The 25261-nt window shown below is 44.1% G+C and overlaps 1 protein-coding gene and 1 pseudogene across 1 annotated transcript in view; one reads left to right on the top strand and one right to left on the bottom strand.

Moving 5' to 3' along the window:
* Positions 1-25261, top strand: part of ST6GALNAC3 (ST6 N-acetylgalactosaminide alpha-2,6-sialyltransferase 3) — a 323114-nt gene that overhangs the window by 287302 nt on the left and 10551 nt on the right. The window lies entirely within an intron of this gene.
* Positions 20112-21971, bottom strand: LOC111720316 (annotated as a pseudogene).

Below are 25261 nucleotides of genomic sequence, written 5' to 3'. Positions count from 1 at the left end.
TTAGATAAGGGGCCCCATTTCATTACTTCTCTTCCCTCTAACATATGGAGATTAAGTAGGAAATAGTGCAGTAGGAGATGGCAGTCTAATCTGTAACAGAAGAAGGAAATCCCATTCTCCACCCATTTTCCTCTTGCTCTTCAATGGAGATACAGGTGTAGGGGAAATGGAACAAGAAGACTTTCTCTTTACACTGTTGGTTCTCCACATCTCGCCTAGTAGAGATCTCTGGCAGCCAGAGGGGAAAGTTGCCTTGTATGGGCACAGAAGGAAGTCAGCCCCTTACTATCTTCCCTCAGGGAATAAGTACAGCAAGATATGAAAGGTGCCCAGTGAGAGGAAGGTCTGTTTCCTCTGCCTGCCATAATGAGTTTCTAGGTCATGAAGTCCAGGGAAATAGCCAGGTGAGAAATGATGAAGTAAACTCTTGGGATACTCTCCTCAAACTGAGGAGATAGAAAGAGTGCCCAGATCTTCATCCCCGCTCCTCTGTTGATCTGGTTGTCTTCTGAGAGCCCCCCAGGGACCATGGCATTCCTGCACAGTCATTACTGGATCCTCTTTTTCTAGAGACTGGAGACTCTTTAAGTCTTTTTGTAAAAGGCTTATTAGCAGAACTAGACTGGAAATGGCCTCGGGGGACATCTCCTCCAAACTCCTCATTTCACAGATGAAGGGGGATTCAGGGACTTTCCCAAAAAATCATCCAATAGAAGAGCTGGGGTTTGAACGCAGGTCCTTGGAATTCAAATCCAGACGTTTCCTCACTATGTTACATTGCTTGCTAAGAAGTGGTATGATGCAGTGGAAAGAGTCTTGGATCCCAAGTCTCGCTCACCCATTTAGTAAATTGTGTTGACTTCAGTCAATACCGCCTCTTTCAATTAGCTCATCATTAAAATGGTGATTAAAATACTCGTACTAGCCAGGAAGTATAGTGGAGAGAGCTGGGGAATGGACAGAGTACGGACTTGGAGTTAGGAAGGCTTGAATTCAAATTCTTCTTCAAATACAGAGCAAGTCACAACTCCTCCTGGCCCCAGTTTCTTCATCTATAAAATGGATTTCATAATATCATCTACTTCACAGGGTTGTTATGAGGATAAATATGATTATGAATATAAATAAATAAATATAAATGAAATAATATACATCCAATAGTTTTCCAGATCTTCCAGCTCTATATGGTGACTATTCATCATCATCATCATCTCCTCTTCCTTCTTCTTCCTTTTGTTCTTGTTGTTCTTTTTCTTCTAATTCTTCTTCATGTCTTTGTTCTTCTTGTCCTTCTTGTCCTTCTTCTTCTTTCCCCTCTGATTAGAGAGCTGGAGTATAAAAGATCAATGCCTTCCTTTACAGAGGACAGAAACAGGACTCTTCCCTTTGCATCTCGTGCCCTGTCTGTATTAGTCATGTTGGAAAAGAAAATTAGAACAAAAGAACATGAGAAAAAAAGAAAACAGGGTGCTTTGATCTGCATTCAGAATCCCTAGTTCTCTGTCTGAATGTGGATGGCATTTTCCCTCCCAACTTCATTTTGCCCTGTTTGATGTTACGTTATGCCATCCATTCAATAAGATACCTTTATGTAAAGAACTCCCTCATGCCCCATCCCCCAGTCTCACTTTTCTACCTTCTTTTGTGTGTTATGCCCCCGCTTAAGTTGAAAGCTCTTTGAAAGAAAGAACTATTTTCCCTCTATTAATTGTATCCACAATGCTTCGCAAAATGACTAGAATGCCATAGGAACTTAAGAAATGTTTGGTGGATCGGATTGTAATCATCACCATCATTAAATAACTTGACTAGGTTGTCCCTCATGAGTGGAAGGGCAGGGTTCCAAACCTAGGATTTTCTACTCAAGATCCAGCACTTTCTGGAGGACCTGGGCTCAAATCCAGGCTTAGATACTTACAGTCTTTACCATAGTAAAATGAGTATATTGTGCTTAAGGTTTGCAAAGCACTTCAGACATTATCTCATTTGATCTTCACAACCACCTGCAAGCTAGATGCTATTATCAGCTCCATTTCACAGGTGAAGAAATTAAGGCAGAGAGAAACTTAATGACGTGGCCAGGGGCACACAGCTAGTAAGTATCCAAGACTGGATTCAACCCAGGTCTTTCTGATTCCAGGCCAGCACTCCGCGCTGCATCCCCAGCCACCTCTACCATGTTGCTTTTCCTACATCACAAAATGAGAATGGAAGAGCTCTCCCAAGTCACCTGGTACAATCTCTTTGTTTTATAGATGAGGGGACTGAAGCCTATTGACGTGACTTGGTGAAAACTGTGCAAGCAGAAGTGGGAGAATGACTCTAGACCTCGATGCCTTTTGAGTGTCTGATCATTAGGGGAACCAACCTAACGAGTAACTGTCCCAAAGTGGGATGCCCCATGCTCTGTCTCCGTTTGCTTGGGTGGCTGGATGCTCCACTCTGCCCCCACGTCCCGGAGGTCTTCAGCAGAGGTTGGATGCTGCCTCCTTGGGCAGATGGTGGGTGGGATTCTTGCTCAGGGATAAGTTAGACTCCTTAGCTCTTTTCGGATGCTTGAATCTCTTTGGTTTCCTCTGGGAGAAGGGTCCATGTTTCAGGCTCGCTGCACTTTGCTGCCTTGTTTAGGATACCGAGGCCAAACTATGGATGGGACGTTTCCCACCACCTTGTGACTATGGAGGAGAAGGTCGCCTTCAAGGCTCCCGAGACTTTAATTGTGTTCAGGTTTTGTGCAGTCAGGCCTTTATAGCCACAGAAAGGTACAGATGACATTTCTAATTAACAGAGATTTCTCTTCCCGGTGAAGATTTAAGAGACTGAAATAATTTAGCCAAATTGATATTTTACCTCATGATTTCAGGGAATTAACAGTGAATAAACCTCTTGGTTTTGATATATATACCATGGGATCCAATAAATCACAGGAGGCCGGCTTCCCATCTTCCAGTGGTCTGGCTCCATGATCTTTAGCTTGGCTTGGGGTGCTATGGCTGCCCTCTGCCTTTCGAATAATTTCATTATTCATGACCAAGGCTAAAGCACTGGTTGCCCTTCATTCAACCCACATGCTCTCAGAATTCTGTCTGGGTTCCAGATGTGAGTCAGGGCTCATTCACTGTGGGACTGGCTTTGTGACTCTGAACAAGTGAGTTAGATTCTTTTTTTTTTTGGCCTCATTTTCTCCATCTGTAAAATGGGGATAATAATGGCACCTCTTTCCCAGGGTGGTTGTGAAAATCAAATGGGATGCAGATTGTAAAGCAGTTAGCCTGGCCCATAGTAAGCACAATATAAATATTAGCTATTATTGTAGCTATTAGGAGTTTAACACAAGTGAAGTGAGGACCGAGAGAACATTGTACACAGTAACAACAAGGTTGTGTGATGATCAGCTGTGCTAGACTTAACTTTTTTTTCAACAATGAGATAATTCCAGGCAATACCAACAGACTTAGCATGGCAAGAGCCATCCGAAACCAGAGAGAGAACAACGGGACTGAATATGGATCCAAGCATGGGATTTGTACCTTTTTTGTTGTTTGCTGATTTTCTTTTATTTCTTATGTTTTCCCCCCTTTGATTTTTTCTCATGCACTATGATAAATATGGAAATGTGTTTAGGAGAATTGCCTTTAACCTATATTGGATTACTTGCTGTCTAGGGGAGAGGATGAGGGGAAGGGAGACAGAAAAATTTGGAACTTAAGGGCTTGCAAGGGTGATGCTGAAAACCATTTAGCCTGTATTTTGAAAAATGAAAAGCTATTATTATTTTTCAAAAAAGAATTTAGCACTTGCTCATGAGAATAAGAGGGGGAACTATTGTCCCCCCAAGATTTATGTTCAACTTTAGAAAATGCCCAGAGGTCCTGGCAATGGTTGGGAACCATAGAGACCGAGGATGACTCTGGACTGACAAAGTGTCATCTGCTGGGTCTCTGCCCACGATTTCACAGCTGGTTTGGAACTCAGGTGTCTGGGCCAAGACAGAGATTTACTTGGTTTGATTCTGCTTGTTTGTTACAAAGGGAGGGAGATGCTGGACCAGTGGGAAAAAATTAATTAACAAAAGCCCTTCAACATCCCTTGCAGGCTCGGAAGGCTGTTTATGCTGACCACTGTGCTTGCTCTCCCTTACGTCATTTAGGTGAAGTTCTTGAGCACCACTTTCCTTTTTCTGTTATCAGGCTTGCATTTATTGCCATGTAGAAAATTTGGGGAACAAACCTTCCTCCATGTTTCAAACAAATCTCACCCTCCCCCACAAAAGGAGTTTCCTTGGATTTCTTTCAAGCTGCCTCCAAAGATTACTGTTGTGAACGCCATGTCCTGGTTCGTTCCCTGGAAGGGGCAAACTGCTCTGCATCCCTCTTGGACCTTGGGCAGCCTGGGCGGACTCACTTTGGCAATAGCAATGTCATCTGTGTCATGGGAGAGTGAGCTGGCTTCTGAAAGCCCGTGGTCCAAATCCCACTTCGGACACTTAGCAGTCTTGATATTCTGGACACGTGACTTGTGACAAGCCTTTTTCAGCCCTCACTATGTGCTAGGCATTCGGCGTACAAAGAGCCAAATGAAATGAGCCCTGTCTTCCTTACGGTTCCATTGCATTCAATAAACATGTTGTACGCGCCCCTAGGTGCCAGGCACTGTGCAAAGTTCTGGAGATGCAAGTAAGAAAAAGAGAGACAATCCCTCCCTTCAAGAAGCTTACAGTCTAATTGGGGAAGACAAGCCACAAGCAAAAGCCAGAAAGCATCAGGGCGAGGCACCCCCATCTCCTGGCTCTGCGGGGCTCACACTCAGCAGAGAGGCAGAGGAAAGGCGCAGTGGCCCCTCTATCCGAAGCAATCCCCTGAACATCTCAGGATGGCAGAATTAAGGGGTAGCTTCAGAGCAGCTGGGAGGGGAGATAGGGAAAGGCTTCAGGGAGAAGGAGGATCTTCAGCTGAACTGTGTCAAAAACTAGGGATTCCCTGAGGAGAAGTCCCAGCAAGCCAACTCTAGAGTGTCCAAGCTGTTCATATTGTTTGAGGAGGAACAGGAGGAGGAACTGAAGGGTGAGGAGGGAACACTTGGGTGGAGGTGGGCAGGGGAGACTCTGTGGCACTAAGAAGCCATAGAGTGAGGGAAACAATGAGAAGAGGTGATGCTGGAGGGCAGGAGGGGGCTGTCAGTCCCACAGAGGAGCTGGTTCTAGGTCCTAAAGATAACAGGGGGCCCCTGCAGCTGACTGAGTGGGAGAGTGACAGCGCAGCAAGTTGGCTTCCCCGGCTCCCGCTCCCAAGGTGGGACTGATAACCCTGCGTTTCTGTTCTCACAAGGGGGAAATGCGCCCAATCTATTTGCCCCCTTTAAAGTGCTCTCTAAATGTCCATCATCATTATCTTCTGTCCATTCTCATGCCGGGAACTGCTGGGTTATTCCCTCTCCACTTGGGAAGATCTTGCATTAGGAAGGGCCTACTCGGTTCTTTTGCCCCGTCTCTGTGCCCAGCGCAGCCCCGCGCCCCGCGCCCAGCCCTTAGGAGAAGCAGCGTCAGGGCTGCATGGGACTCCACTCTTCCATTGGTGCTGGGGAATCTTCTCAGGTTGCCCCAATAGAGGAAGGGAAGCTGGGGACAGGAGGATCCCCAGAAACCCTTGTTGCAGCCTTCGCTCTATGCATGTGCAAACTCGGGCCGGGCCGGGCCGCTCCAGCCAGGTTGTGGGCCGGGGTCTCTGAGGAGGAAACCGGCGGCACCGGCCGCCCCTCCCCTGGCAGAGCGTGACCTTGCCGCTGTGCGGGGGTCACAGCCACCCAACCTGGAGCGGGGGCGTTTGAGCCTACTGGCTTCCCCTTCCTTCAGAGCTCCAGCCCAGTAGTTGAGTGTCCAGTGGGCTCCTGACCATCATCCCAACTCATCCCTTGGCCCAGACTTGGGAACCTTTGTCCTATAGGCTCCATTCCATCCAAGCTCTTCTCCCTTCAGTGATTCTCACCTCCCCTGTCTAGGATGAGGATTTCTTCCTGGCAGGACTCCTGGCCTCCTCTCGGCTCTCTGGTCCAGCCTCTAGAACACCGGCCGAGATCAGGCTCTGACACTTCTCCTCCTTAAGGTCCAGGGGCTTCCTAGGAAACCTGGAGACTGCCCTTTACCCCCTCTTCCCTCCCCCTCCCCCTCCCCCCCATCTTTCCACCTTTGTTATACATCACTTCCTCAAACTCTGCTTCTCTTGACTCTTCACCCATAACACTCCATCTCCCACCTCCCTGCCTTTGCTCCATCTCCCACCTCCACACCTTGGCCCATCTCCCACCTCCACGCCTTTGCTCCATCTCCCACCTCCACAGCTCTCATTCCTGGCAGGAACTTCTCTTCACTTAGGCTGGATTAATTGCCTTTTTTCCTTCAAGATACAGCCCAAGAATCACCTTCTGGAGGAGGCCTTTCCTGTCCCCTTCCCTCCCACACTGCTGGGGCCCTCTCCCACACTCATGTTACATTTAAGTCTCTTCTTCTCTTTACTTGGTGACTACCATTAAATGACTTGGAGTCTACACATTGCTTTCAATATGCAAGTCACCTCAAACGTTTACACACAGGCTCTGGAGGCACCTTGCATTATTTGATCTTATTTGAGCCTCAACTCAACTGGTTGAGGTAGGTAGCAACTGGTAAGGTAGATGCTGTTATTATCTCTATTTTACAGACAGGAAACTGAGGCTCAGAGAGGTCTAAGCACGTGCCTCTCCACTATGGGTGAGCCTTATGTCATTCTCTGTGTCTGTATCTTAATAAATGCCTATTAATTGACTGGTTTTTTTTTAGCTTAACCAATATAGCCCCTAGCTCTGATCCCCATTGGAAGCTTTTTTCCTTCCATTCTGCAGTCCAGAACAAGATGCTAGAATAACTTAAAGAAGGAAGGGGGAGAGAACAACTAGACTCTGGAGTTAGGGAAGACGGCCTCGGGCAGTTCTTGGAGAGAAGGGGGAAGGCAAAGACATATGTCAGAGAGAAGCAGCTTGGGTCCCAAGAAAGGGTATCCTTCAACTGCCGAGGTGTGATTCCATATGTCCCACAAGAAGAGGGGCTGCCAAGGGATGTGGGGCTGATATCAGACAGGGGAAGCCAAAGTAGTGAGTCTTAGTTCTGACACTTCCCTGCCATGAGCCTCTGGCACGAGGCTTCTCTGGACGTCCAGATCTCAAAGGAAACAATCACCTATTTCACAGGATTGACATGAGGAAAAAACACTTCATAAACTTGAAATTGCTATATAAGAGTGAGCTATTAGCAGGCAATGTGGCAGATGGGAGTACCTGAGAGGCCTTGGGCAGAGCCTTCCTTCCGCTTCCTGCCTGAAGGTTCCTCCAGCCTGTGCTTGGAGCCCTCTCCTGGAGGGGAGCCCACAACATCCCCATCCGACCATCTTCTATTTAGGGATGGCTTTTGTTGTTGGAAGTTTGTCTTCACATGGAGAAGAAATCTGCCTGCTCTGAAATCTCCTCTCAGAGGACAAATGGGGCAGATGTCACCTCTTTTCACTTGGTATTCTTCCAACACTTAAAGATCACTGCCATGTTCCCTTGCATCTTCTCTCTTCTAAGTAGCTTCAGTTCTCTCACCTGCTTCTCCTTACACCATGAGTTAGAAACCTTAATCACCTTAGGAGCTCTTAGCTGGTTCTCTCCAACTTAACAATTTTACATTTGGCCAATTGAATTTTCAAATGGGTTGTTTTGTTCAATGGATTTTTTTTCCCATTTCACAAATTCTGTTTGTCAAGGAGTTGTTTTCTTTTCTCATTTTGTAAGGAGTTATATGCTTTTTCCATTTCACTAAATCTATTTTATAAGGCATTTTCTTCAGATAATTTCTGTGTTTCCTTTTCCAAATTCTGCTGCAATGTTCTCATTTCTTTTCCTCATTTTTCTTCTAACTTTTAAGTTTTTTTTTAAATTCTTCCAAAAGAGTCTTGTGAGATGGGAAGCAAATCATATATTGAAGATGATATGCTTTTGGTGTCCTCAGGATTTGAGGACTGTTCTTCTCTTTCTCCATAAAAACTATCTATGGTCAAAGTTCTTTTTGCTTTTTTGTTCCTTTTTTATAAAAAAGGTTGGGGTCTGCCATTAGGGCAAAAGAGAAATTGTCCCAAGCTTCCTCTACAGGCAACAGGGGCTGTCCTGGGAAGGTGCTGCTGACTGAAGGTAATAGGTGGGCATGGCTAGGTCCTGTGCTATTTTGTGGTTCAGAGGCTCACTATTTGCCTTTTGTATTTGTGTTGAATGTCTCACAGGTAATCTGCTTATCCACTGGTTTGTAACCAGGGCAGAGTAGCCAATGCTGCTTTATTTTGGCTAAGAACATCCAAATTGATTCCTCTTCTCGAAAACTCCATTCTGGGTCTCTGCACTGTGCCTTTGCTCAGCTGTATTCCCACCACTCCATCAAGTGCCTGATTGAGACCAACCTTTCCTGAAGTTCTTCCAAAATTTCTTCTGCTGGAAATTTGATACACTCCAAATATTTGTGGGTTCTGTCACTCCAAAACCAGTTCAGATGCTTGATTTAGAATTGATCTAAGGGACATGTGGAAGAGCTCAGATAAAGATAAAGCCACTGTCTTGGCTCCACCCTAGATAAATGCAATTCTCTACTCCAGTCTGATCAGAGAGAGGGCTTCAGTCCTAGCACTTTCATGGTCTTGGATGCAATTTCTCAATTCAGTGTAATCCGTCACCCAACAAACATTTAGCAGCCACCAAAGATCCTATTAGCTTTTCAGTCTGCCACATCACATGATGACTTCTTCTGAGATAATAATCCACTAACCACTCACCCTGTACCCTCCCCATTTTATTTATAAATAAACTGATACTATCCTTTGACATACTGTATTTGAGAAGCTGATTTTTTTAAACAAAAATCTATCAAATTTTGAAATACTGTTATGGTAAAGAATAATTGGACTTGTTTAACTAGGCCCCAGAGGGTAGACCCAGGGGAAAGGACAGGAAGGAAAGGACAGGAAGTTACAAAAAAGAAAAGATAGGCTTAATGTGGGAGGGAGAAGTTACTCAATAATCAGAGACACACAAAAGTGCAAAAGGCAACCTTGAGAGAAGGTGGGCTCAGCTGCCTACAAGGGTCTGCATTGGGTCTCCAATGGATTGGGTATATTGGAGCCCTCTTCTAGAGGAGACCCCCACATGACCTTCTTCTATTTAGGGATGGTTCAAGTTTAAGGAGAAAATGGTGGTCACTTCACACTCTCAGATTCTTCTGTGATCCCGAAATGCAACATTTGTCTATATTGAATTTAAGCCTCTAAGATCTGCCACAGAGTTCTGGCCTGTCGTGACATGTTATTTGTCTTTTTGTTGGTTGGACCCCGACTGTCACTGAAGATGTTAGCCATACCTCTTAGCTTTGTGTCTCCCAGAAATTTACCAAATATGCCATCTATGCTTTTAATCAAATTATTTCCTATAAATGTTACCTAGCAGAGGGCCATGGCAAAGATTCCTGGCTCTCTCCAGCAGAAGTATTCTTTAAAGAAGAAATATCTTTAATTCTGAATCCTTCCTTTTTCTGTGGAAGATGCCATTTTTAAATTTTTCTTCCCACAACTCACCCATGATGGTAATCATAGAATCATGCTTGCGTCTTCTCTCTCTCTTATTCTCAATTCCAATGAGCCATCATGTTTTATTAATTCTATCTCCCTCATTTATACACTTTTATTCCTTCATATGGTCTCTAGCCTCATTCAGACCCTCATCATCATCTTTTAGCTGATTGTCGCAATAGATGCTTAATCAAGCTTAACTGCCTGTCAAACTGCTATTCTGGAAGTACACTTATATCCATATCACTCCCCTACTCAAAATTCTTTAGTGGCTCCCTATGGTCTTAAACATAAAATGCAAAATCCTAGGCTTGAAATAGAGCTCTTTTAAAAAATAATTTCCCCCCTTACAATCAAGTAAACAGTAAGCTACCCCTCCTACCCCCCCATACATGACAACCCGTGCCATTCTCCTCCTTTGCCTCTTAGAAGTCTTCCTTCCAAGCTCAGAAATGAACTTGTCTGGTCATTTCAGTATCTGACTCTTTCTAGATCCCATTGGGGCTTTTCTTAGCAAAAATACTGGAGTGGTCTACATTTCATTTTACAAATGAGGAAACTGTGGCAAATTGGATAGAATGACTTGTCCAGAGTCACACGACTAACAATGACTAAAGCCAGATTTGAAGATACATCTTCCTGATTCCATTCCTGGTGTTCTATGTACTGCACCATCTCAATACCCAACTTCTATAAAAGCCCTTTTCTGATTCTCTCAGCTGTTAGCATCTTTTTCTATTTCTCTTAAAAATTACTTTGGAGATGTGATATCTCAATCATCAAGTACACATTTGATTTCTCCCTGCAGAATGTAAACTTGTTAAGAGGACTGATTTTCGTCTTTGTTCTCCTTTACCCATCATGGGTGCCTTACATATCATGTTCTTCATAAATATCAAGAGTCAAACTGAATTAACCATTCTATCTACTAAACGCTAATATTGTCCAATTCACATCTCTTCAACCTGTTCTAGAAATGGCATGGCATACTTAGGTAAAACTTTCATCAAGTCTGAGTCTTCTTTGGATCCACCCATCTAGAATCCCTGTCAGAAAAGCAAATATGCTTCATCTATCCTTGCTGAAATCATCCTGTCTAGTTTTCATGACTGCTTCCTTTTCTAGATCCTCACCCACCATCCCTTTAATGATGCACTCATTACTTTGTCAGCTTCACAGATCTAAAGTTTGGAGACTCAACTTTCTTCCTTAATTTGAAAATCAGGACCTCATTTGTCCTTTGCCCATTGTGAGGCATTTCTTTTCTTCTCTATGATATCTCAAAGAAGCCTATGATTATTCTATCTCTCTCTCTGTGTGTTTCTCTCTCTGTCAGTTTTTCCTCTCTCTCTCTCTTTCTCTTTCTCTCTGTTTGCTCTCTCTCTGTTTCTCAAAGAAGTCAATGATTATTCTGTCTATCTCTGTGTGTGTTTCTCTCTATTTTTCCTCTCTCTCTCTCTCTCTCTCTCTCTCTCTCTCTCTCTCTCTCTCTCATCTCTCTTGTCTCTGTATGTTTCTCTTTCTGTTTCTCTCTCTCTTTCCTCTCTCTGTCGTCTCTCTCTGTTTTTTTCTCTCTGTTTCTGTTTCCTCTCTCTGTCTATCTCTGTGTGTGTTTCTCTATTTTTCCTCTCTCTCTCTCTCTGTCTTCTCTCTCTCTCTCTCTCTCCTCTCTCTTGTCTCTGTATGTTTCTCTTTCTATTTCTCTCTCTCTGTTTCCTCTCTCTGTCTCTCTGTCATCTCTCTCTGTTTTTCTCTCTGTGTTTCCTTTCTCTGTCTCTCTGTTTCTGTGTTTTTCTCTCTTTGTTCTCTCTCTCTCTCTGTTTCCTCTCTCTCTGTTTGTCTCTGTGTGTTTCTCTCTCTCTGTGTTGTCTCTTTCTTTATCTCTCTCTCTTTATCTCTCTCTCTCTCTCTCTGTTTCCTCTCTCTTTGTTTGTCTCTGTGTGTTTCTCTCTCTCTCTCTGTTGTCTCTTTCTCTTTCTCTCTGTGTTGTCTCTTGCTTTATTTCTCTCTCTTTTTATCTCTCTCTCTCTCTCTCTGTTTCCTCTCTCTCTGTTTGTCTCTGCGTGTTTCTCTCTCTGTTGTCTCTTTCTTTCTCTCTCTCTGTGTTGTCTCTTTCTTTATCTCTCTCTCTCTCTCTCTCTCTCTCTCTCTCTCTCTCTCTCTCTCTCTCTCTCCTCCTTTGCTGTCTTTTCCAATGCCTGTACACAGGCAGATACTCGATATCTGTTTGTTGAATAAATTTAATGAATGGATCTTGAAGTAAGCCATGGAGGACAGATGGGATTGGGTAGACACAAAGAAGAAGGGAAGGCATGGGGGAGAATGGTAATGATTAAAAAGGAAGAAAATATGAGATAGACTAACCAATGTGGCAGGTCCTGAAGGGAGCTGGGGGTAGGGGAGGGTGGAAGAGCATTTTGAGGTTTAGAGGTAGAGAGGAATGCACAGAGCAGCCTTAAAGGCAGGCCTTCTCTAACAAGGAGGCTGAACTAGATTTTCCTCATCTATCCCTGCCAGGCCCTTTATTCGATTGCTCATTTAGGAAAGTGAATGAAATCCCGGAAATCAACATTTCCAATTTGAGAAGCTTTAAGTCCCAGGGGCAACAGCAGAATAACCTTTTAATTTCTGAGATGAATGAACAAAGTAATTCTTGTGAGTGGTATCTCCTGTTTCTACAGCAGCTATAAATCATACCTTTGGGAGTCGTAACATTTCACTTTGAAATGTGCATTTGGAAAATAACACCACCATTTGTTATTATTCTTCCTTTGTGCAATTTCAATGAATTCATGACCAGTCACAGATTCTTGCTGATTCTGTGGCATGAGAACTAGCTATTATATTGCCAACGCCTGGACCCACTGATTAGGCTGAGATGCTTTATATCCACCGATCCCGAGTAGAGAGGCATTCTTCTTCTAAGCAGAACTGGCTTTTCAATTAGCATATAGTTCATTTTTCATTGTTTGACTGTGCCCTCCTTTATCTGGGCAGCTCTCTCAGAAATCAACCTCAGAATGGCGGCGACATGATTGCCCCTCTTAAAACTTTGTGTCCTTTAGCCACAGGCCTGATCTTTGACATAAGCTTGGCAGGTGGATTCATGGAAAGCTGACACCGTCTGAAAACTTACAGGGCATGGCCTATTAATAGGTGAGACAAATTGTTGTAACCAAGGTGGGGTGGCAGGAGTGTGATTCCCTGGTGGAAAGTTTAAAGGGGGTATTCTCCTCTGCCCATCCTGGTCCCACATCAGTGGGCTTAACTGGGGTTGTTCCCTCACTATCAGGCAGCTCACAAACCTTGTGGTATCCTAGGGTATTTCTTCTCTCCCCAAATTTCATCCAATCCAAGATGTCACACACACACACACACGAGAGAGAGAGAGAGAGAGAGAGAGAGAGAGAGAGAGAGAGAGAGAGAGGCAGAGAGAGACATGAATACTCCTGAACATTGACTCCTAGTCAGATGCAAAAATATTGTTACAGCTCCGTAATATATACAGTGTGAGACAAGTGGACAAAGTTCAGAGCATCGCCAGAGTGCTCATGCAGAGAAGGAGATGCCCAAACATGTGACCTAGAGCCACCTTTTCTTAGCATGTCAGAACTCGGGGCTGTGTTAAAAGGTTGCATCCAAGACTTTTCCCAGTTATCACCAGCTGTTCCTCCTCCCTCATCTGTTGGCTTAAATACACGTTTTTATTAGTTTTATGTGTTGTTTTAAGAAAGGGAGCAAAAAAGGAGGCTTCTTCTAATTGAATAAATTTGTATTCTGTCAGGAACTTCATCTCCCTAGGAAGGTATCTGAAAATGGACTTGGCTATTTTTATTTATCATGGTAGAGTAGTATATTGATGAGAGGGCCAGGATCCAATGGCATTAAAATAAGACGTGAAATATTGATTAATTCTTTTTTTCTTAAATTCTTTCCTTACTCTCAAGGATAATAGATTTCAGGAGCTATTGCCAATATACTGCTCTCCAATAAACCCCTGTTATTGGCAGGGTCTTGATGCTCCCTTGGCTCTAATAAATGATTGTACTTCGGAGGGGGCAGTGCTAAACAATCTAGGTCCATGTGTTTTGGCTCGGCCATGGTGCTGGTTAAAGCAGCCAAGCTCAGTCTTTAGAGTAGAAGGAAGGAAGGAATGCAGAAAGGGAAGAAGGAAGAAAAAAGGAAAGAAAAAAAGGAAGGAAAGAAGGGAGAGAGGAAGGAAATATTTTTAAGTACCTACAGAATGCCAGGCACTGTGCTAAATACTTTGCATAGATGGTCTCCTTTGAAGTTAACAACAACCCTGAAGATCGGTATTTTTATTATTCCCCATTTCTACAATTTGGGAAATTGAGGTAGATGCTCAGCCACACAGCTAATTGTTAGAGGCAGGATTGGAACCTGAATCTTTCTGACTTTATCCACTGTGGCATCCATCTGCCTCCAGGTGGCCTCCATGGAAGATGATTAAGGAATCTCAAATTCTAGAAAGCTCAGGGCTTTTTGCCACAGGGAGACTTTTTCCTCTGAAGCTTTGATGATGGCCGTCTTCACTCTGGGACTCAGTGGCTGGACTCATGCTGAGAACACAGTTGTAGAAGTGGGTAAAATCTGTAAAATGAGGGAGGCGAGCTCGATGGCCTCTGAGGACCCTTCCCACCCCAGAGCTGGGACATAATGGGCTGTGAGTCCCACAAGGTAAATGCTGGCATCCTCTTTTTCCTCAGCTGGGAATGATTGCTCCCTTTTCAAGGATCTCTCCATTTCAGATCCTCCCCAATTCCCTGATAATGACAATTGTCCTAGTAAGAATTCATGTGGATAAAGTGCTACTGAAAGTATTAGAAGATACATGGTAGCCATCTTCATTGTTCTCTTAGGCTAAGGAGAAGTTAATGACATGAGGTACAGAATGCTAGACTCAGAGTCAGGAAGATCTGAATTCAAATCTTCCCTTAGAGGTTTCTGAACTTTGTGAGCCCAGGAAAGTCACTGAATCTCTCTCAGATAAAGTTTTTTCATTTGTCAAGCAAAGTGCTTACCCTCCTGGGTCATTGGAAGGATCAATTGTGATGCTCTGTAAAATGTTTTGCAAACCTTGAAATGTTCTGTAAGTGCTAAATTGTGTCAGTGGCCCCAAAGGGCAGAACATCCTCTTCCACACTTAGCTCATTTGACTGATGGGTGCACCCAGTCCAGCTTCGGCTCTTACTTGGAATCCTTTCCAAAGGGCTAGGCCTTGTCTTCATTCTGGCTAAGATGATAGCGCCTTCAAGGTGGTCGGATGACTCTAGACCTCCCAAAGGCATCAGATGCCAAACCGCTCATCATCTCAAAGAGGGGACAGGGGTGGGAGGAAAGGAGAGAATTTCTTTTTTTAATAATAATAACTTGCTATTTTTCAAAATATATGCAAAGATAATTTTCAACATTCATACTTGCAAAACTGCATTCCAAATTTCTCTCCTCTCTCCTCCCTCCCCCAGACTGCAAGCAATCCAATGCAATTTAAACAGTTAAACAATTCCTCCAAACATTTATCATGCTGCACAAGAAAAATCAGATCAAAAGGGGGAAAAACCCAAGAAAGTAAAAAATAAGCAAGCAAACAACAATGACAAAGGTGAAAATGCTATGTTGTGATCCACATTCAGTCCCCATAGTCCTCTGGATACAGATGGCTCTCTCCATCACAAGACTATTGGGATTGGTCTGAATAGCATCATTGTTGATGAGAGCCAAGTGCCGAGTTGATCATCACATAATCTTGTTGTCACTTTGTATAATGTTCTCCTGGTTCTGCTCACTTCATTCAGCATCAGCTCATGTAAATCTTTCCAGGCTTTTCTGAAGTTAGCCTGCTCATCATTTCTTACAAAACAATACCATTTCATTATATAAATATTCCATAACTTATCCAGCCATTTCCCAACTGATGGGCATCCACTCAGCTTCCAGTTCCTTGCCTACAAAAAGGGCTGCTACAAACATTTTTTTTTTTGCACATGTGGGTCCCATGATCTCTTTGGGATACAGACACAGTGGAGGCACTACTGGATCAAAGGGTATGCACAGTTTGATAGTCCTTTGGGCATACTTCCAAAGTGCTCTCCAGAATGATTGGATCAGTTCACAACTCCACCAACAATGTATCTGTGTCCCAGTTTCCTTTCCAACATTTATCATTATTTTTTCCTATCATTTTAGCCAGTCTGAGAGGTGTGAAGTAGTACCTCAGAGTCATCTTAATTTGGATTTTTCAAATCAGTAGAATTGATTAATAATCAATTTAATCATTAATCAATAGTGATTTAGAGCATATTTTCATATGACTAAAATGGCTTTAATAATTTCATCTGAAAAGTGTTTGTATTTTTGACCATTTATCAAGTGGCCAATGGCTTGTATTCTTATGCATTTGATGCAATTCTCTATATAGTTTAGAAATGAGACCTTTAATCAGAAGTCTTGGATGTAACACTTTTTAAAAATAAATAAAATATTCAAATAAAATTTAAATGTATTATTTAAATTTAAAACAAGTCATTAAATTTTTTCCATAGTTTTCAGCTTGAAGGAAGTGAATTTCAATGTCAAATTAAAAAAAATAATAAGAATCACTAAATGTGTTTACATGTATTTGAGAAATATTTAACAAAATAAATAAAAAATTTTTAATAAAAGGAAGTGTTAAAGTAGACCTCAGGGAGAGAGATTGGGCTAGGATCTCTGCTGGTCTTTCTGTCTTCCAAGCTGAGATCTCATGAGAGAAGTCACTAAAAAAACGTGCTCTTTAGAAAACTATTTTGTTTTCCTTCTGAGTCCACCCAGCACTAGCTGATGTGTTTCAGCAAAAAGCTGTAGTTCACCAGAAGCTTCAGGAAATGGGAGAATCCAAATGGGAGGGGGGATCTGGGGAAGGAGGGCAGGCAATGAATCAGCAAACATTTATTAATAAATATTAATTAATTGCTTACTAGGCACAATGCTAAGTACCACAGATACAAAGAAAAGCAAGTACTCATATGGTCTTTGTGCCCAAGGAGCTCCAGTTCTCTGCCCACACTACAGAGAGACAGTGGAAGCAGGGAAGGTATCCCAGTGAGAAGGTGGGGGTGTTGGAGTTAACTGAGAAAGGCTTCTTGGGGATGGCTGGGTTTGATCTGAGTCTTGAAGAAAACCAAGGAAGCCAGAAGGAGGAGGTGGAAAGGGAGAGAATGGCAGCATGGGGGACAGACAACTCAAAGGGATGGGGAAGGGAGATAGAGAGCTCTGCTCTCAGAACAGTGAGAATGGTGTAAGCAGCCTGGAAAGATGGGAAGGCTAGAGGCTGTGAAAAGCTTTCAAAGCTTCCCGGTGGGGGAGCAGGGTTGGAGACGGGCAGAGGCAAGGAAAAACTGCTGGCAGCAGAGGAACCCAGGCCAGGGGAAGAAGCAATATTTGGCAGACAACTGAAGCCTCAGGTTGCCTAGTGGCCCCCAGACTTCCTGGAAGGGGGCCGGAGGACTCAGCCAGCAGAGCGCCAGCTAAACGAGAGCCAGGTAGTTTATATTTTATCAGTAATAAACTGGATGAAAGATCGTATTTTAAATGATATGCCTCCAAGCGTGCTCTACATCACAGCGTTGACAGCATCATTTTTCCAAGATAGGAGCTAGGAAATTTAAGTAGTTTCCAAGTGGTAAGTACCTTGATTAGCAAGGTACAGCAATATGCAAACCTGCCCAATGAAAACATGTGATTGATAGCTTTCCCTAAACGCTTCAGCCTTTTATGCCTACACATTCATTATTCTGTAGCATTAACTTAAGCATTTCTGTCCACTGACCCAGGGGGTTCCCATCTCTCAGGGGCCCTCTAGGGTTTTCAGTTGTTTATTTGCAAGTGGCTATAATTGGTTTCATTGATCCCCAATTGCAGAAGGCGTACTGAAGTGGCTGGCAGCCTGACAGAACACAGGGTAAGGGCACCGCGAGGTGGGAGTGACAATGGAGGGATCTAGAGCAGTGGACAGTCCCCCTTCCTCGCTTAGTCATGTGGGAAAACACATAAAACTAACATCAAACATGAGATAAGCATAAAATGATTAACATAAGACTTTGGAGGTGTCTTAGTCAAAATAAGTCAACACACACTAATTAAGCACCTACTGTGTGTCAAGCACTGAGTTAAGCACCTTGGATGCAGATAAAATCAAAAGCAGTCCCTTTCCTCATCCAGCTTACAATCTAAAGGGGGGATGATGCACACACATTGAGGTCCACCCAACGCTGTGTGGACATCTGCACTGGAAAGCAGCACCAGCCTTGGATGATGGGGCAGAATGGCTGCAGAAGGTGGGGCTTCGGCTGGTCTTGGAAGAATGTGAGGGAAGCCAGGAGGCAGAGGCAGTGGGAGAGGAGGAAGAGCGCTCTCAGCCCGAGATACAGCTAAGGAAACGCCCAGAGGGAGGTGATGTCTTAATTTAGATAGCCGGAGTCTGTTAGGTTGGACCAAGTCATTCCGAAGACCCCAGAATCAACTCATTTCCAAGCTGGGACTTGTAGCTGCCTTTAGATTTGGGCTGATGCATAATGAGACTCTCAGACACTAATAGGACAGGTATGGGATCCCATCATTCACAAGTCCTCTCCACTGAGGCAGATTGTAGTCACTCCTTCCTTCCCATTCTATGGGACTCTTGTCTTTGTTCTCCTATAAATATGATGTGGGGCCCCTGGACCAAAGGCTGGGGTAGGGAGACTCCCAAAAGAAATTGTCAGGAATCAGTCCGTCATCAAGTACTTATTAGGCTGACTCTGTCCCAGGCACCGCACTTGGGAACGATCTCAAGGGCCACAATCCCTACTCTCAAGAAGCTCATATTCTAATGGGAAGGGCAACAAGGACGTGCACACACACACACACACACACACACACGCACGCACACACACTGTGCACATTGTGCATCATGTTGCTGTAGCCAAATGAGATAAAAGAAATGCAGAGGACTCTCTGAAATTAGGGATGTGGATGTTATTATCTACTGGGAAGAGGCAGGAATGAATGGAGGGACTATCTTGGACTGGGTCTTAAAAGGGCCTTGGGATCTTAAGCTGGGGTGGAGGTGGGAAGGGAGGAAAGCATCCCAGGGTGGAGATGTGGAAGTGCCGGTTTTGGACAAGGAGAGTGAAGAACCCAGCTTGGAAGCAACAAGAGTTAATTTTGCTGAAGCTTTTTTTCTACCAGCCAAGTTCTCCGTTCATACAAAGACCCCTTCCGGGCTGTGAACACAACTTTTCAATGGGTTCTTCTCTTTCAGGGTGTCCCCCTTAATTTCCTCTGTCCCAATTATTCCATTTTCCTCTTCTATCAACAGCCCTCCCCTAATTGATTTTAAACACTCTCCTGGCAAGTTTCCTGGGTATTTTGGTTATTCAGTAGATGCTTCAGCGGCCAATAAAGGAGACTTTATTATGACCTGGCATCCTGAGGAGTGGCCTCCGGCTTTCTGAAGGCTCTGGCTGCAGCCTGGTAGGCAGGGTAGGGAGTCTGGAGTTTGAAAAGAGCTGTGTGTTGATTGCTTGCAATCCAACAGGAAGGACCTCAGAATTCAGTAGGTCCAACTTCCTTTTTTCTCTGAAGAAGACAGGGCCAAGGAAGTCAATGATTTGCTTACAATCACATTGGAGTAACTGTGATTCATAGAGAGTTCATATTCTTAGATACAAAGATTTTCTAGCATGGGAAAAACATAGGAGGCCCTTGTATGTCTTCTCTTCTCTCCCCTCTCCCATAGCTATTGCCTTCCATTTAAATTAGACTTACATTATATGTACATATTCATTTGCAGAATCTGAGTTCCATGAGGGCAGGGACCATGTTTCTGCCTTTCTTTCTTTTTTAATAGCATTTTATTTTTCCAAATGTATGCAAATATATTTTTCAACATCCATTTTTTTGGTAGAACTTGTAAATTTTTCTCTTTTGTTCCCTTTTCTCCCTCCTCCCCAAGATAGCAAGGAATCTGACAGGTTAAATATGTGCAAAACATATTTCCTTATTTGTCATGTTGTGAAGAAAAATCATACCAAAAGGGAAAAAACACAAGAAAGAAAAACAAACAAACAGAAAATACTATGCTTTGATCCACATTCAGTCTCCCTAGTTTTTTCCCTGAAAGTGACTGGCGTTTGCATCCCGAGTTTATTGGAATTGTCTTAATTTGTTGCATTATTGAGAAGAGCCAGGCCCATTAGTTGATCATCACACAATCTTCTTGTTGCTGTGTACCATGTTCTCCTGGTTCTGCTCACTTCACTGAGCATCTGTTCATGTAAGTCTCTCCATCTGCTTTTCTTTATATCTAAGTGCTTAGCACTGGATCATAGTACATGCTTGTTGATAATGGGCAATTAGTAAAACCCTGAAATTAAAACCCATTTATGATTGGAGGATCTCAGCTGCAGACATGAGAGGAAGAGCTAGAAGTTATTTAGTTCAACACTCTGATGTACCTGTGGGGTTAACTGAAGCTAGTGCTCCTGATATAGTGACTGAGCTGGGATGGAAAACTTACTGACCCAGTACTTAGCCCCATGTTTCCTTGTCAGCACCTTGGAGAATACCCCTTCCTTGGGCCCCGCTCTTCCACTAGGACTAGAATGATGGATGGATTTGAAAGCAAGAGATCCAGGTTCATTTTCTAGCCTTGCTTCTCACTACCCAGGTAACCTTGAACAAAGCTGCTCAGTTTCTTTTCTTTTTTGTGCGAAGATAAATTTATTTTGTGATTTATGGTTATACATTAAACTACCACCTTTTACCCAGCCATGAAAACCAGAGACACAAGAGCAAAGACTGGCCCTCCTATTTCTTGTTGGCTCGAGCAGGGCCAATAACATACTGCTTCAATCGCAGAGAGTTGAAGGATTCTGAGAAGTTTTCTTCCAAGGGAGAGATACTCCCAAACACCAGCATTTTGCCATTGCCTCTCAGAGAATTCTGCAGCGGGTCCGTGAGCTTGCTGTTCCAGTAGGGAACGTGTGAATTCTTATTGCTCAGGGCCATGACGACGAGGAAAGGCTGCTTTTGATGGTCTGGGTCTCCTTAAGTTCTCGGTCTGCACGGTCAGTGGACAAGCCAGTGTTGTCTTTCACTCCCAGCCAGGTCCACCGGATTGAGAGGGGCTGCACAGTATAAGTTGTGCCCCATGTGCTTTCCTGAAATCTGCAGCTGGAACATAGTCACTTTGGGATGACTGTTCAGCTTTGGTCATTCGACCACTACCCGATTCTGCCGGGTCAGATGCAGCAGGGACTCCACCTCCTCTTCACAGGAAATAGAGACATATGGGGCAATGGGGAGAGTGAGGTCCTGACTTTCAAGGCCAGCCAGTCGAAGCTCCCATTCACCCCCTGGCACTTTTGGGTCCCAATCACAAGGACCAACAGGTCCCTGAGGGTTTCGTTGTGAATCTCCACATAGCTAGCTTGGACCTCCTGCTTCTTGGCTCCTGAAAAAGGATGTCTTACAGCTTGTGGGATCAGCTTGAGGGCTCCCCAGGCCCTTCTTCCACTGTAAATGTCTGGCCATAAGCCATCCAGGTTTGATTGCACAAACAAGGAGACTTCTTCAAACACATCATTCTGTCTGCTGCCTGGAAGGGACGCTCAGTCAAAAGAGAAATCATGGTGGACAGGAGGACGCGGGGCCCTCCTATGATGTCGCACTGGTCGTCAGATGACCACGTCAGGCTGAGTGAGGCCTGAAGGCCAGGAGAGGATATGGGCTCTCCTGGTAGGACAGGGCAGACTCAGCAAAAGTCCCGGATGTTACCCTTGACTCTTGGAGCCGGCTCTGCAGATGCTGCTCCTCTATCTCAAAACAATGCAGATGCTCTGTCCTCTCAGCCAACAAGGCTGCTGGGCTGTGATCTCTGCCTGACTCTTGGCCAGGACTGCCACTGATTCTTGGGGCTGTGTCTCCTGTACCTCCAGCCCAGTGGCCAGGTCCCTTCGCTCCTGCAACTATAACTGCTCTTCTTGCATTGACTGAACTAGGCTTTCCTGAGCATGAAGAAATTCTTCCACCTCCAGCTTATCTTCCTTAGTTCAGGGGGCCTCAGTCAGATCCCCAATCAACACCTTGTTCTCAGCCTCCAGAATTATGGGCTTGTTGCTCAGCTCGTTGTCCAAGCTGGCTCCTTAGTTCCCGAGTCTCCCTGCTTAGAATGTCAGCCTGTACCAGGTAGGCCTTGAACTCCTTATATAAGTCCCACAGCTGTCCCTTCACATCCCAGGCTGGATGCTTGCCAGCTCCCTTCCTTGCTGTTGTAGGCAATACTGCTGACACAGGTTTGGGTGCAGCCATGGTAAATATTGCTTCCTGCTTTTCACATCTGTGTGGCAGCTGTATTATGTCAGGGTCTCAATTTCAGGGGAGCCTTCTGGGCTTCTTCCTGTTTTTTTTGCTCTGGGCATAGTGCCAACAGTGGAGACCCCAGGATGAGAGATGGGTATCATTCCTGTTGTTCCAATACCTCAAATCCACTTCTCAGGTTCAGGGGCATTCTCTTTATCCAGCTTCTCTTTCTACCAAGGCCTAGGACAGTAATTGAGGAGATGAGATCTTGTCTGGGGGCATCTTCAATTCCATGTTTCCTTTTCCGTCAGTGATAACTTCAGCTTCCCAGACTCCAGTTCCAGCAGGTCCTAGCTCGGGAGAAGGGAAGGCACCGGAGGGGAAATAGGGCAGACAGGCAGAGGCAGCACAGGGTGGAGTAGAGAGGATTCCCTCTCCTACCACCCAACAATACACAATCTAGGACCCCAAGTGTACACCCCCATGTCCCGGTCTCCTGTACAGTAAGCAGCCACTTGTGCTGCCTGACATTTTAAAATTCAAATCTGTGAGTCTCCAGCCAACAGCTTCTAGCTCCTCAGTTTCCTAAAGGCTTAAATGAGGGAGACAGACTAACTAGTCTCAGAGGATCCTTTCAGCTCTATACTTGTGGTCCTGTGAGATGGCAGCTTCCTTTAAGAGACAAATTTGTTGAATAGAGAATATTTATTACAATCTGTGCAGTAATGGGAATATAAATAGAAAAGTGAGACAATCTGTGCTTTCAAAGGGTTCATTTGCAGACATGAAATTTCTCCTTGGTCACATGGCTAATTCCACCTGAGGTGGGACTGGAACTCAGATCTTCCCCAACTCCAGAACCAGGTTTTGTGCATTGTGCCTTTCCTACAGAGTAGGCAAAAAAATAACTATTTGTTGAACTGCCTTTTTAAGTCATGGTCAATAGCTTATTATTCCCTGAATGATGCTTCTCAGGAGATCTTCGACCTAAAATTGAAAGGGACCTCGGAGAATGTGGAATACATTCATCTCATTTCACTATTGAGGAAAGTGGGACTCAGGGAAGTTCTTTCCTAAGGTCATGGATACTTACCAGTACCAATGGAACTATGCTGAAAAATCTGGATGAAAACTGAGGGAAAAGTAGGATGACATTTTATTTCTGCAGTATCATCCATCCATCTAAGACAAGGTTGTGAAAAGGATTCTAATGCACATTCCTGATCATTCTGCCAAGAGCCAGGGGTTGGAGAAGTGATTTACTGAAGTCCACTCTGGAGTGCTCAGAGTATCCTTGAGTTTCTGGGAATGTTTCTGAAGGGATTCTTGCTCTTTCCTTTTGGGCCCTTTTTCTGGTCATGAAAAAGAAGAATCTTACTTTCTGAAGGCTGTACATTTCTAAATTTAGAAGTATCAACACAGAGCGAGATGTCTTCCTTCACTTATCCCCAATCTGGCTTGGTTTTAAAAACCCAAACTGATCCTAGACTTCTGAATTTACCAACAGTGGTTAAGGATGGCTTATTAGTGTGGCCAGAGAGACAGAGGGTTGCAGTTGGAATCAGGAAGGTCATGATCCGAGTCTTGTTTCTGACAGATCATAGGTGTGTTATCATGGACATGACTTTTCCGTGCCCTCAGACAACTTCCAAAAGCCTTCAGTTACAGATGATTTCCTGACCTGTGCCGGGGAGTTCCCACCAAGGATGAAATCGCAGGTAGAGCATCCAGGTGGCCCAGTGTGTGGAGAACTGGATCTTGAGGTAGAAAGAAAGACATGTTAAAAATCTTTCCTCACACACTAGCTTTGTGACAATAATAGTATTTACTTCCCAGGGTTGTTCTTGGTGATGTAAAGCACATTGCAAACCTTCTTGCACTATTGGGATGTTTGTTATTATTTTACTAGATTCTAAGGGAAATGAACCAATAAATAAGATGCGTTCTTGGACTGCCTAGTTTTCTTCCAGACTCAGTTCAAGAAGAACTTCTTTCTCCAGGAGGCCATTCTTGGTCCTCCCAAGATGGGGAGGGAAGGCATCCTCCCCATCACCTCAGGACATTTCACTAGGGATGTATGCATAAATATATATACAAACATATGTGTACATACATGAATCTCTACAGACACCTCTCCATATACCTGATGTCTTCCTTTGTCTCTCTCTTGATAGAATGTAAATTCCCTGAGAACAAAGGCTCTTTCAATTCTGCCTTTGTATCTGTAGTAGAAGCAACAATAAACTTATTAGGTACCTACTATATTTCAGTCACTCTGCCAAGTATTGGGAATACAAAGAAAGGAAAAAGGCAGGTGCTGTTCTTGGGGAGCTTGCCTTCTCATTGGGAGACATGCAAATAAATGTGGATAAATACAACACGTCTGCACATCTATCACATGTATATACATGTGTTACATGTATGTGTATATAAATTCTAGGTGCACCTATGTATAAGACATATTCAGGATAACTTGGAACTCATCATAGTGGGAAGGCCCTAGCTCCTATCACCCACTAGGCTGTTACTAAACACTCAATGATGGATTGATCTACTGGATCCCTTACCTTGCGGGGTTTTCAGTATTCTGAATAAAGGGGGAAGGAATTGGATGAACCCAGCCCCCTCCAGCATGATAAACAGCAGCCCCTCCATAATTTACAAACTCCAGAGCATTCTCTGTTGCTCAGGCTGAGTGACTTCCTCCATGGTCACAAACAGAATAAATATAAGAGGAGAGATTTTAAACCAGACTTTCCCAACTCCAAGACCCCCTCCAGACCTGCCACATCACACCCCGGGACAGAGACATAGATTCAAATAGAACAAGAGTCAAGGGAGCCTCTGAGAGAACGCTGTTCATAGATGGTCTGAGGAAGGCTCCCTGAGAACCTCTGTCCAAGGCAGATGAGCAAGGTGACGGTTTGACCAATAACCTTGACACAGGCCCCGGGGGAATTTGGCAGGCTCCATGTACAGGCACTGCTCTGTGTCTTTCAGACATCATAGGAATAAATGATCCCTCACCTGAAGGACTGGGATTATTCAACTTCAAATACTTTGCCATATGGTCTCTCTTCTCTCCATCCCAGCTTCAGGGCTCACCATGGCAACAGGAAGCATGCTTCTGAATGATTCCAGGATTGTTAAGCTGGGCTGTCTGTCGCTGATAGATTGTCAGACGTCCACAAAGCAAATGTTGTCATTTTGATCGAGTGTCAATGATTTCTCACCACAATGTGTTATGTGTATGTGTTGTCTCTTGTACGTGTGTGTGTTGTGTGTTTGTTTCGTTCCGT

This window comes from Sarcophilus harrisii, chromosome 4, assembly GCF_902635505.1.
Source record: "Sarcophilus harrisii chromosome 4, mSarHar1.11, whole genome shotgun sequence".
Classification (NCBI taxonomy): domain Eukaryota; kingdom Metazoa; phylum Chordata; class Mammalia; order Dasyuromorphia; family Dasyuridae; genus Sarcophilus; species Sarcophilus harrisii.
The sequence above is the reverse complement of the archived record's forward strand: the minus strand, read 5'-3'. Positions and strand labels throughout refer to the sequence as shown.